General features: G+C 43.8%; 1 protein-coding gene across 3 annotated transcripts in view; it reads right to left on the bottom strand.

Annotated features, from left to right (window-relative positions):
* The window catches only part of LOC146862153 (RNA exonuclease 1 homolog), a 919,286-nt gene that overhangs the window by 146,829 nt on the left and 759,198 nt on the right, over positions 1 to 13,259 (bottom strand). Inside the window, exon 14 of one of the 3 annotated variants that reach the window (XR_014978103.1) lies at positions 12,850 to 13,077. The exons of the other annotated variants lie outside the window; for them this stretch is intronic. The gene's annotated coding sequence lies outside the window, so the exon portion shown is untranslated. The remainder of the gene's footprint in view (positions 1 to 12,849; positions 13,078 to 13,259) is intronic. 3 annotated transcript variants of the gene reach the window in all.

Raw genomic sequence — 13,259 nt, 5'->3', positions numbered from 1 at the left:
CATAAGGTGAGCCATTGCAGCGCCCCAGAGTCACCGGACACCACGGCTAAATTGTGTTGAAACATAGTGATTACGATAATAAATAACGTTGAACGCATGACACAAAATTGGCTTGAAGTGTGTAAGAGGAGAAGAAATAAAAAGGACAGAAAAAAAAAGCTTTGAAATCTCTTCGTAAACTTTCCAGGAGCCGTTGACGGGGATAGCAGTAGTTACACAAGACACTGGGGGCATTCGATCAGAAACTCCAAGCGGGAGAAACAATAGCTGAAATTAGAGCACTGAAGTTGATTAAATAAGGACAAAGAAGCTTGGCAAGCAACATTTTGGGAGGAGCTCAGGCCTGCTATTCATTTGACAATGTGAGTGTCTTTGGGTCACTAGAGTCCACAGGGGCCTCAACAGTCTTGAACCCCCAGATAACTGCTCCTTGCAGTCAGCCCTGCTCTGAGTCACTGGAAATGCATTATGAAGGATCTAGAGCAAAACATGCTAGGCTTTGTTTGTTTTTAACATGTATGGGAAGCAGTCCGTGCACCGGCTGCATGCGCTCCACTGCACAGAGGAAAGTAGATCAGAGTTAAATAAGGAGGTGAGACGCAAAGTTGCATATTGCAGAGGACACCGCCTGGGTATAGAGGTTTTATCTTAATTCTAAAACAAACACAAGGACTTATCCACATACCCGGTTTGGAACTCAGGTCATCCTATAAAACAAATACATAATAGTCCAGTGGGTCAAACTTTTGCCAAATATCTGCCACCCCACTGGTATCTCTAACTCCGTCTGATCCCCTGTCTAGGAACCTTCAACAAGCTCGTGCCAAGCGTCACATTGTGAACCTGTGAAAAAAAAAGCGGTGACTAGGCAATAAAAGCAGTAAAACTGCTCATCATGGTTAGGAAACACTGCTGTGATCTGTTATTTAAGGACACAAGTCATTTTAGGTGCAGACGCTATTTTCTAAGCGAGAGCGGGGCATGTGGCGCTGCTGAAATGAAACATTATGTGTGGCTAAAAATAAAATAATGCACTGTGTGCTGCAATTAAAAAATGCGCGTCTGCAAAAAAATAAATAAAGCACTGTGTGCTGCGCTGCTTTAAAAAAAAAAGTGTGGCGCGCTGTTAAAAAGATACGTTGCGTGCAGTTTCTGCAGCAGAACATAAGAAAAGAGAGGCGCGGCAAGTGTCCTGCTGTTTAAAACAAGAAGAGTGGGGTGCGGGAGGGAATTGCACAGAACAGGCACCCTCTAAACACCTCTGACAAGGAGCAAGAAACAAATGTTAGCTGGGCAAGCAAAAACTGTGCCTGCAAAAGCAGATAGGAGAAACTCATTTAAGAAAATAGTCCTCACAGACTGTAAATGATACATACTTATTAACACAAGTAAAAGGGCTAGTCCTCATGGGAGGGTACAAAAGCAAAAAAGGCAGTACTAAGGAGGGACTTCTAAGGCTATTCACAAATCAAAAGCAACTATTTAGAATGGGCAGTAAAAGGAGCCAATTGAAAAGATGGCCAGAAATGGGTGGTGCTTCAAGTCCATACATGAATCCAGCATGTCTTGAAGAGACAGTGCAAGCGCTGCCTAGGCGAGACCTAAAAAGTTGCCTTGCAGCCAATCATAGTCTTCTGGTCTGTGGTTTCTGTTTTGAGTACGCAGACCCAAACTGAACGATGGAAGAAAAAGCACCCTAATCCAATCAGAATAGTTCATCTATTAAATTGGATCTGCCAGATGTCCTTGAACCAGAGTTTATGGATGTTAGCAGGCTAACAATCCATATATCTCTAACTCTTTAACCCTTCAAAGTCCACCAACATATTTCTTGAAATTCTAATTTATCCAAGTATACATACCAAACTAAGCAAAGACACTCCATTGACTAAAGTTCTGCTGTCATTGGGTAATAACTTGGAAGAACATGGGATTATGCAAAAAAAACACACTGTAATGAATTATCGCGCTATTCTTTTTCAAAACCAATAAAATGTGATTATTAAAAAAAAGTATTGTATGTTTTAGAAGACTTGTTTGTTACTGTATTATTGGTGGTTGCTTTTTTGTATGTTGTGCAGTTGTTAGAATAGGTTGAACAGTCTGAATTTGATACATTTTATTTAATTTCTTTGCTGTAGATTTGATTTCTCTTTTGATATTATTTGTATTGTGTGCTTTTCATTGTGCAGTGTAATTCCTGTTTTTTTGCTCTGCCATTAGAGAGGTCTGATTGCTTTTTTTGTTCAAACAATATCAGTGCTTCACATCAGCAGTTTTTTTAAATATGTTTTTTCCTACTTTTGAACTTTGTTGCACTGAACTCTCAGATATGGCTTCATGACGAAGGTCTGCTGTTGCAGCATTGGTACAAATATTGGAGTACAGTTCAGAAATGGAGCAGATGCAGGATTTAATGTATCAGTGACTGACACTGTACTGGATGTGGAGGGGACTCTAGCAATAATTTCGCACTTAGATGGGAACTGTCAGAAATCTGGTATCTTTGATGACGGAGACATATCTGTTGTTGCAGAGTAAAGGTCCTTGACTGTTGAGAAAAAAGTGGACGCTCTACATTAACGGAACCTTGAACTTACCCACAGTCTTAGAATTGTACCTGCTAGAGCAAGGGCGGATGAGGAGATGTGGGTTGCTCTGGATGGCATCCAGCCTGTTCTACCTCATTTTACTGGAGTTGAAGATTGCTCTGTATACACAGACCATTTCACTCCAATAGGTTACTTTAATTTCTTCACAGAGTATTGATTTTTCAGCAAAATGGTTGCTCAAGCGAACCTCTATGCCATGCAATATTTGATGCAGCACAGGGAAAGGCTTCAGTCCCTTTCAATAGTGCACCCGTAGACTTCAACAAACGTCGACTGATTGAGGAAGATTGGATAGGGTTACTTTCTTGATGAGCAACATGTACAAGCCAACAGTGTCCTCCCTATTGGTCTTATGACCCAGTATGGTGCTCTTCACTGTTCCCTGCTGCCATAAGTAGAGATAGTTTATTGCTTCCACAGCATGTATTTCAATGATAACACCCAGGCCCTTCTCTGACTGTTCAGAGTATGATCCGTTATTCAAATTTGCCCAGTAATGGACCACTTCTCAGGGCGCTTCAAAGAAATGTATAAACCGGGGGAAAAACATAGCCGTGGATGAATCCTTAATGTTACGCAAGGGACAGCTGCTGTTTAAGCAGTACATCAAAAGCAAGAGACCTTGGTATGGTAACAATGGTACATACTTTGTGAAAGCTCTACTGGATTTAACTATAGCCTATGAGTAACCACAGGGAAGGGCCACAGTATTTCACCACCGGATTGTCCCAAATCATTAGCCATCAGGGGAACTATTGTTTGGAATCTTGTGAGTCCCTTATTGAACAAGGGACACAATTTGTTTCTAGACATTTTCTACACTGGATTCCTCCATTAAGGGAGTTTTCTATCGTCACACCTGCTTGTGGTATAATTAGGAGTAGCAGAATAGGGGTGCCAGCGGAGCTGGGTTACAGTAAGCCTGCAAAAGGGCAGGGCAGTGCATTACATTGTGAGGAACTGCTAACCCTAAAGATCAAAGATCACAGGCAAGTGTATCTTTTGGCAACTGGGCATGACAAAACAACATCTTCCATGTCAGTGTATGGTCAGATGGCTGAAGTTCAAAAGCCTAAATACATTCTGGACTATAACAGAACAATGGGTGGGACATTCCGTGCTACAACAGATCAATGGGTGGGATTGACCACCAGATGATTCAGCTCTACAATGCTGCATTCCTCCAACAGAGCAAAAACACCAACCTTACCAGAGAAGTGTTCTTTAGGGAATCTAGGCAACATGATCCCTGGTTTGATCTGTTCCTGTTGCGAGTGGTTAGCAATCAGGAAAATGCCCTAGTTCTCCAACCATTGCCACAGTTGCAGAGCCTCCTGACCCAGAACCCCACTCCGCACTGTTTGTTGCAGTGCCACATGGCAGTACTGTTGTCCGTGATAACCTGCACCAGCCTCCCCTTGATGGATGGATTAAGGCATTTCAAAGTCAGCCAGAGGCATTTTCAGTTTGCTGTGCTCCCCTTCAGCCTCACCAGCACCCATCAGGTGTTCACTTGATAGCGGTGGTTGACGCACATCTTTGGAGGTCAGCGAAAACCAGTATTCTTGTACCTCAATGACTGGCTGTTAAAGGCAAGCTGGTCACAGTCACTAGAGAGCCACCTCTGGGCAAGCCAAAGCCCCACTTGATTCCTTTACAGAGAATTCCATTTATTGGGGAAATCCTCCACAGAGTAGAGTTCAGAGATTTGCCTCAGCTGCAATAAGTCCAGGACATCTGGGTTATGATCCTGATGTAGGGTCAGTTTTGGATCATAGTGAGACCAGCTGTGATTCTTCTTGGCCTGATAGCATTGTGCATTTTCTTAGTCATCTGTGCTAGGATGGCACATGTGGGTTCTGTAGGGGAATCTCAAATTCCAATAGGATTGTGACACGCTTCTTCAGCGTTGCGAGACACTTCCTGGATGATGCGAGACGCTTCCGCTCGATGCGATGCTGCAGCGGCGACACACTTTACGAGATGTGACGACAACAGCTCCGACGGCGGCACGCTTCTCTTTGAGTCGCGCTTCCAGCTCCTTGCGACACGCAGTCCCTCAGAAGGCCCAACAGCAGCAGCAGGCACTTCCAAAGAACTCTGGGGAGCTGGGGGGTGAAGTCTGTTGTTCCTGAGACTTCAGCAGGAGGCAAGCTCTATTCCAAGCCCTTGGAGATCCTTCACAAGTTGAGCAAAAGTACACACAAAGTTCCTTTCTCCTCTCTTTGGCAGTAAGGCAACCACTGCAGACCAATCCCCAAGGTTCAGGGATAGTTTCCTCCTCAGCTTCCTCCCTCAGCAGAGGTTCTTCTCGTTTTCCCAAAGTGATCTAAATTCTTGGGATCAGGGTCCCAATATTAATACCCAGAAATCCTTTGTCCTCTGAAGGCAGAGGGGCCTTTGCCCAGTCCAAACCAGTTCCTGAGCGCACTGTTTACCAGACTTCTCCTTTCCTTTCACAGTGTAGGGCAGAACCATTAGACGCCCCACAGGAGGTGGAGCCAGCATTGTGGAAGGCAAATACAGCCCTGGTGCACTTTGTTGACAGGATTCCTTCTCTTCATTCACTGTGCAGAGCAGAGACATCAGCCGCTCCCCAGAGGGTGGAGCCAGCATTGTGGCAGGCAGGCACAGCCCTATTCAGGTCCCAGGTGCAACTCCTCCCACCCATCTAGATGCAGATCTCTCTATTCACCACTGGGGCACCTCACCCTGTCTCCTGGAATTCCCCAGCCCTGTCACTCGAACTCCAGACAAAGGAATACACAGCCTAGCAGAGGCAGGTTTGAATGGTTAGACAAGAAAATGCCTACTTTGTAAAAGTGGCATTTTCAAACCCAGAATGTTAAAACCAACTTCACTAAAAGATGTATTTTACCATCCTGAGTTCAGGCATACTAAATTCGAATTTCTACCATGTTCTCTGAGTCAGTTAAGAATATAAGATGTAATAACCAAACTGCCCATTCTGGCCTATGGTGAACAGGTAGCCTTGCAATAGTGAAAAACGAAAACGGCTGTAATTCACTATTAGAACATGCCACACACACCAGGGCATGTTCTACCTTATCCTTACAATGCACCCTGCCCTTGGGCCTACCATAGGGGTGTCTGATATGAAGAAAAGGGACTGTTTAGGGACTGGCAAGTGGGCGCACTTGCCAGGTCAGCATGACAGTACCAGACTGCACGCAGGCTCTGCAATGGCAGACCTTAGACACATGTTTACAGGCTGCTTCTGTGGGTGGCACAACCAGGGCTGCAAGCCCACCAGCAGTATTTGGATTTACAAGCCCTGGGCACTCCTGGTGCACTGTACTAGGGTCTGACAAGTAAACCAAACCAACCAATCATGGAATCACACATTATACATTAATTTACAATAGGGAGCACTTGCACTGTGGCATTGGACAGCAGTGGCACAGTGCTCTGAGCAACTAACACCAGCAAAAACATACGAGGCAACAGCGAAAAATGGAAGGGAGACCCACACCAATGTGCCAGGTCTAACAGATGGCCTACAGGCTCGTCTCTGGTCACAGGTAACCTTTTAGTGCTTGAGGAGCCCTTATTTCATGATTTGGAGCAGTGTCCTTAGCTCAGACACCAAAGACACCTTGTGCAGGTCCAGAACCAACATCTGCGTCCTGCAGTATAAGCATAGTTCAAAACCGGACATTTTGAGAGGGGAAAAAAAGCATTGCTGGGATTGGCCTTATCAGCAGGTCTGCTTCATCATATTAAGAGCATTGTGGAGTCAGCTCAGAGCTGCACAACGCCACCTAACGGAGCACTGAAGAGGAAAAACGTTCTGGATCCTGTTTGGCACCTAGAGAGTATTCTAAGGCAAGGAATCTGCAATTACAATTATCTATCTGAAACTACCACTCAATGTACTCACTAGAACAACTGGAACAAAGCAGGCACACCAAGCATTAATCAGATTTATGTGAAGAACACTGCTGCGAACCCAAAAATCAATCAGTAATTACTAATGAATTTCCCCACCCATGTGTGGGATCCCGGGTCATGTTTTACAAAATACTAAAGTATAAAGTCTTTACTTTAGAAAAGTCAACTTGTTAGAAAATGTTAGAGGCATGTGTCAGTCAATTTGAGTGTATTTTTTTAAAGACAATATTAATTCAAATCAGTCACTACACTAGTAAAAAACCCCAGCATAAAGTATTTCCCAAGTCTTTAAAAGAAAAATGAGTATAGAGGCAAATGAAGCAAAACAGGCTGAACAACTTACAGTGCTCCTTTAATAAAGCACACTCCAAGAGTATCCCATCATTCCCAGACAGTCTCAGTTGTTCCAGTTCTTTTTTTTGATCAGAGACTTGGGATCTTGCCCACCATGGAAATAAGGTTTTCTATTCTTCCACCGGGAAGTAGAGAGCTGGTTATGATTTCAATGAAGGAGAACTAGGATTATACAGGAGCACTTCTACCTCGGTCAGAGAATCTCCATTCATAATCCTAAGCACTGTATGGAACATCTAGCCATCCCTAACTACAGGCAGTGGAAGCTGAAATAAACAGACTGGAACGCGAATTCGAAGACACAAACGACGTCACGCTATTGGCTGCCATCAGGACACAGATTGATAAATATAACGACTATTGCAGATGACGAGATAAAGTATATCTCGCGCAAATACACTGCGAGGAACTATGGGGAGGGTGGGAGACCAGGCAGGGCGTTGTCATACAAAATTAGGCCAACTCATACTTCGGCATACATCACAAAGATCCGGGATGAGCAGCACAACACAGTAAACGACACTCCAGCCATACTGGAATGCCTCACTCAATACTACAAACTGTACACTGCCCAGGCACAGTCTTCCACGTCAGAAATACGTGATTATCTTGAGGACGTGGCACTGGCATGGTTATCAGACACCCACCGAGAATTCTTCTGTCATCATATAACCAAAGACGAAATAATAGAGGCCATTAACTCCCTCCCTAACAATAAAGCACCCGGGCTAGATGGCCTTCCGGGCGAATTCTATAAAGTATACCGCGATCTGCTAGTCCCACATTTTGCCGAAATGCTTGAAGCTTACGAAGAAGGCGTACTCTCGACTTCACTAAATGAGGCACTCCTGATAGCACTTCCTAAGCCAGGAAAGGACCCCACTGAGTGAGAGTCATATAGACCCCTGTCCCTGATTGGGCTTTTATGTTTGTCACTCTTCGCAAAATGGGGTTTCCAGAACCATTCCTGAAATGGATAGCGCTCTTATACGCTGCACCCACGGCACGGGTTAGAATAAACGGTTACACATCCAACCCGATAGAGATAACGCACGGCACTAGGCAGGGTTGCCCACTGTCGTCGATGCTGTTCACACTAATCCTAGAACCACTGGCCAGTATGATCCGCCAGAAACACTCTGACTCGGCTTTGCAGTTTGGCCTCCGTCCCATCGGAATAGCATTATACGCAGATGACATGGTCCTTTATACCACACACCCAGATAAGAATCTAAACCCGCTTATTAGGGAATATGTTAGATATGAACAATATGCCAGCCTCCGGATAAACTGGGACAAAGCAGTTGTGGTGCCTTTAACTGCAGAGACAGTAGAGCCTCCACTGGAATACCCTCTCCAATGGCGGACAGACCCAGTCAAATACTTGGGGGTCTGGATACATCGTGACCCAGACCTGGTCATCAGGGAGAACTATGGAAAGGCACTGGTGAGGCTGGAGGAACAGGTAGATAAATGGATAAAAATGCCTCTCTCAATGGCGGACAGAATAGCATTACAGAACATTATATTGCCCAGGTTTCGGTACCTCTTCTGGAACATTCAGATTTGGCTGACTGATATTTTTTGATAGACTACGATCCATTTTGAAGACGCTAACATGGGCAGGCAAACAGGCTAGAACCAGTTGGAAGGTCTTAACCCAACCATATCACCTGGGAGGCTTCGGGGCGCCAGACTTCCACCTATATTATCTATGCGCACAAGCACAACATGCCCACTACTGGACAAAACCACATGCATACATACCACACATCGCGGTGGAAACAGACAGCGTGGCCCCGCTGACACTGACCGCGCTCATAGCTGACCCGATAAGACACACACCGAGGGACGCGATTCATACAGCCAAATGCACCTCAAGGGCATGGCATGCGCTGGCACACAGGGCACGCAAGCTGCCAGTGTATGCTCGAGCGCTACCCACGGCGAAACACCCTAAGCTCACTGTTACACAAGAACAGAAAATGCATGCACTACTGACAGAAATGGGGCTGACCTCTATGGGACAACTATATCCTCATAATATTTTCATTGAATGAACAGACCCCTCACTTTGTGGCCACCACCTCCCGCTGAAGAAATTCGCATATATACGATTACTTACGGCGGTCCGGTCCTTATACACCACATTCCCGGACGAACCCCCACAACTACAAACATTACAAATATTATTAACAGCCCCCAACCGCCAAAACCTGGTAACACGTCTATATAATGCAGCCCAGGAGGAACAGGCCGAGAAACCTACTGCAGCATTGGGCAGATGGGAGGGGGCGCTGGGCGTATCAATAGATGAACAAGATTGGCAATATAGCTGCACACAACTCTCCCTCCTCACACCGAACTGCAACCTACGCATCATCCACTTCAAATTCCTCCATCAACTTTACTACACGCCGGCCAAGTTACACAGACTGGGCCTAAGAGAGACGGATAACTGCCAAAGGTGCAAGGCACCCAGCGCTGACTTCCTACACACCTCATGGTCATGCCCTCACCTGAAGATATACTGGGATGAAGTCACAACCACACTATCCGAAATGTTAGAGGAGCAGATCCCCAACACCCCTTTGGTGTGTATACTGGGCGTCAGGAGACTCAAACATGCTAGATGCAGGAAATTCTTAGCGGTAGCATTACTGCTTGCGAAAAGACGCGTAGCGATGAAGTGGGGGAGCAAGAGACCCCCTAGACTCAAAGACTGGATCACGGATATGACCTAATGTAAAACTACACTGGAAACTTACGCTGAGGACATTCCACGTGCTTCGCGGCCAAGAGACTTCTGGGAGCCGCTTGTCCGTTACCTGCAGGCAGCGCAGGAGTCTGAATCAAGAATTGATTCATGACATACCTAATACCTCAGATAACAAGAAAAGGGCACCACATATATAATGGTTGCTGGGGTAGTACGGAGGGGCGGGCTGGCAGCCGGGAGGTGTGGGCACATATAAGACGGGATAACATCTGCAGATGCGGACACTGTGAACAGAGACAGCTGATATGTGAATGTTGAGGACTATAAACACCAAATGCTAAGTGCTCCTGAACACTGTTGATTGTAATATTCGTATGCTATGTAACTGCTGGTTGGTTAAAAACAAAATAAAAAAAAAATAAAAAAACTACAGGCAGTGGAAGAAAGAAAAATAATTTACTTGATTTAACCAAATAGATTCCTTAAAAGGGCTTGCCCCAAATAAGCGTCCACTATGAAATTCATTTCAAGGTACCTCCATGTACGCAAATTAAAAACTCGCCACTAAGGGAACAATTCTTAATACTATTATTATGGGAGTGGTCAAAGCTTTAGCCCTACCTGAATGAGCTTTGAGGTTTACTTAGCAAAGATTTACTGGCTTCTTGATGACCGAACATAATGTCCTAGACGATCCATCTAGATGTGACTAGTTTTGAAGTATACTATACAAACAGGCCCACAGTTTACAGAGACTTTTTACAGATACCTTTAGTCTTACCCGGTCAAATTTAATAACCTTTCTTTCGCCAAGAGGGTACAAAGAACTTTCAGGATGCAGATTGATTCTGAAAGAATGAGGAAGTAAAACAAACTGATTAACATGACACTTAGAAAGTACACAGGGTAGAAAGATTTGCTGAGTTGATCTGAAGTCGAACATGAGGTACTAAAAAAACAAAGCGTCACAGACAATAGAAGAGGCTATTTGGCAAATAGTGACCCAATACATCTCAGATGACTCTGAATCTATAGCCAGATTACAGTTTATTCTCTTGAGTGTCCCAACACTAACCCAGGTAGTGGATGGCTTGGAGAAAAAAACGTGTTTTAAAGTAGACACTAACTCCAGGCCTCAGAAATCAACCTTGTCAAAAGTTGGAGGTGCTGGTGTTTTTATTGCCTTTGCAGAAAAGCTAAATCTGCATTTTTACAATATCAAGAGAGCATTTGCCTCTGTAGAATGCACAGTTGTCCTTTAAGCAGCTCCTAAAGCACCCTTGTAGCTTTGAATGTTTAAGGAACAATTTTGCAATAGCTTTACAAAATATAAGCCCAAACAACCTGGCCTTCGAAGGTTACACACCTACTAGTAATTGCAGGTGCACTAATGGAAAACAAATGCAATCACCACCTAGCACAAATCAGTGCCCTAGGCAGTAGGAAGAAGAGTATTTCACTTGTGTAGCAATGTTCAGTCCCTTAACTTCACACCACTGAGGTCTGACCACCCTGAAAGCAAATCTAGCAACATGGAAAAGAAATCAGTGAAGTGAAAAAAATGCTAACACCATTATCCTAAACTGGAATCCAATAAAAAAAAAAGAAAAAAGCATCGGTAAAGTGAATAGATCCGGCCTCTGCAAGCTTGTACAGTGGTAAAAACTTTTCATTTTTAACTGCAAGCATGTGCCACAAAAAGAAAAGGGAAAAACAGAAAACATGATGCCACCTAATTTAGCCACAACATCCTTGCATTACAAATGTTGATAAGGGAAAACCCAACGCATGCTGCTACCTAAGTTAGCCACAAAATCCTTGTATTACAGATGTTTAATATGTGGTTGTCTTACTAGTGACATTTTTAAATAAAAAGTATTTTATGTGTGCCTTGCATTTTAAAATAATTTATGTTGGACTCAATACATAACCACCTAACCAAGTGCTCAAACACAAGCAGCTTCACTGTTTAAAACTTTATAACAACAACTTTAAAAGGAGATAAATATATATCACCATTTAACTGGCCACTCGAAGTGCAGGCAAAATACATACTTGGTTGTTCGAGTTAATATAAAAATAAATACAATAATATTTTTTTTTTTTTTTTTTTTTTTTTTTTCAAATCACACTGTGAACCCCTATGGTCACTGAAGGAGGAACTATTTAGGTGTAAGTGAAAAATGTACGCAGGCTTTATGCAATCACCTCAAGTGAAGGGAGCTGAAGGGAAAAGCAAGCATGCCCGACTGACCTCTTCCACATGCTTTGGTGAGTGGAAGCAAAATGTGAATGACAATTTAACTGACCAATACGTGAAGCCTAAACAAAAGTCTCTGTATGTACATTATTTGTTGGAAAAATAATTGTCTCACAAAAAACAGCTGAAGTGATTTGAAATGGTCAGACCTACAAACAGTCTCACCAAAACATAGCCAGCAATTCTGGGATTGAGGGAGTGTGAGCTGTCTCCTTTTGTACTTTTTTGTGAATGTAGATTACTTGTTTCAGATCGACGAAGCCTGCTGCTGCAGAATTACATTTTCCTTTGTGCCACACCTTCCTTACTCATTGCTGGGGAATGGCCCTCTCAGAAGGGTCACCCCAAACATTTTGCCTTCCTCCTTTTTTTCTGATCATCTTTTATTGGCTTTAGGACGCTGGGCATTTTACCACTGCTAACCAGTGCTAAAGTGCATGTGCTCTCACCTCTAAACATGGTATAATTGGTTTAAACCTGTTTGGCATATTTAATGTCCCTTGTAAAGTGGTATACCATATACCCATATTGCAGGGATTCTGCCCAAAAACAGAACTATGCGCAGGATTATAGGACCTTGGTGTATAGGGATTGAGTCATCCTACCACCTTAGAACCCATGAGCCCAGGACAGACTAGCTATAGTGTCTCACTTGCTCTCCTACTCACTCACAGAGAAACAAATTAAACACCCCTGAACACAAAACTCCCAGATCTCTCACTTGCACTCTTTTACTTGTCCACAATAAGATCTGACAGGGACACTAAACAGTTTATAATATTTATTTGAACTAATGTGCCTTAACATGCAGTATACGTGCCACAACAAGCAGGAAAATACATAGTACAAATACAGTCAGCATAGCAGCTAGTCTATAAATCGTGAAGGGAGATATCATCATGGAAAGACAACAGAGTCTTACCTCCCACCCCTTGATAAAAAGCAGTATTATATATTGGAATATCTCTGGGCTTTGTCAGCAGACCCCATACCTTAGCCTATAGATGGTAGATCGACAGCATAGGGGTTGTCTCTCTCTTCTCCTGGAAAGGTCCCTCTTCAAGTGTCTGCTACCTATTTGTGTATTCCAATAAAACCAAAGTACGTTGTCCAAACAACAGCTGCATTGGTATGTTTTGTCTAAGGCCTGGCCAAAACAAAATAACAAGCGGCATTGTTGTTCGACATTGCTCACAATGTTCAGTCAAAATCCCAGGAACCTGCAGAGTGAACACAGAGATGAATTCTCATGTGAAAACAGCCATAGAAGTTATTGCAAAAATAAAGTTGTGTAGTAACGTGCGCAAATCAGCAGGCAAGCTGCAGCTCGCTCATGTTAACTCAGGGAAAACTACAATGTCCCCATGGGCCAAGTGAAACCCAGGGTCTGCAAGTTAAATGC

This window comes from Triturus cristatus, chromosome 2_2 (assembly GCF_964204655.1).
Source record: "Triturus cristatus chromosome 2_2, aTriCri1.1, whole genome shotgun sequence".
NCBI classification, from domain to species: domain Eukaryota; kingdom Metazoa; phylum Chordata; class Amphibia; order Caudata; family Salamandridae; genus Triturus; species Triturus cristatus.
The sequence above is the reverse complement of the archived record's forward strand: the minus strand, read 5'-3'. Positions and strand labels throughout refer to the sequence as shown.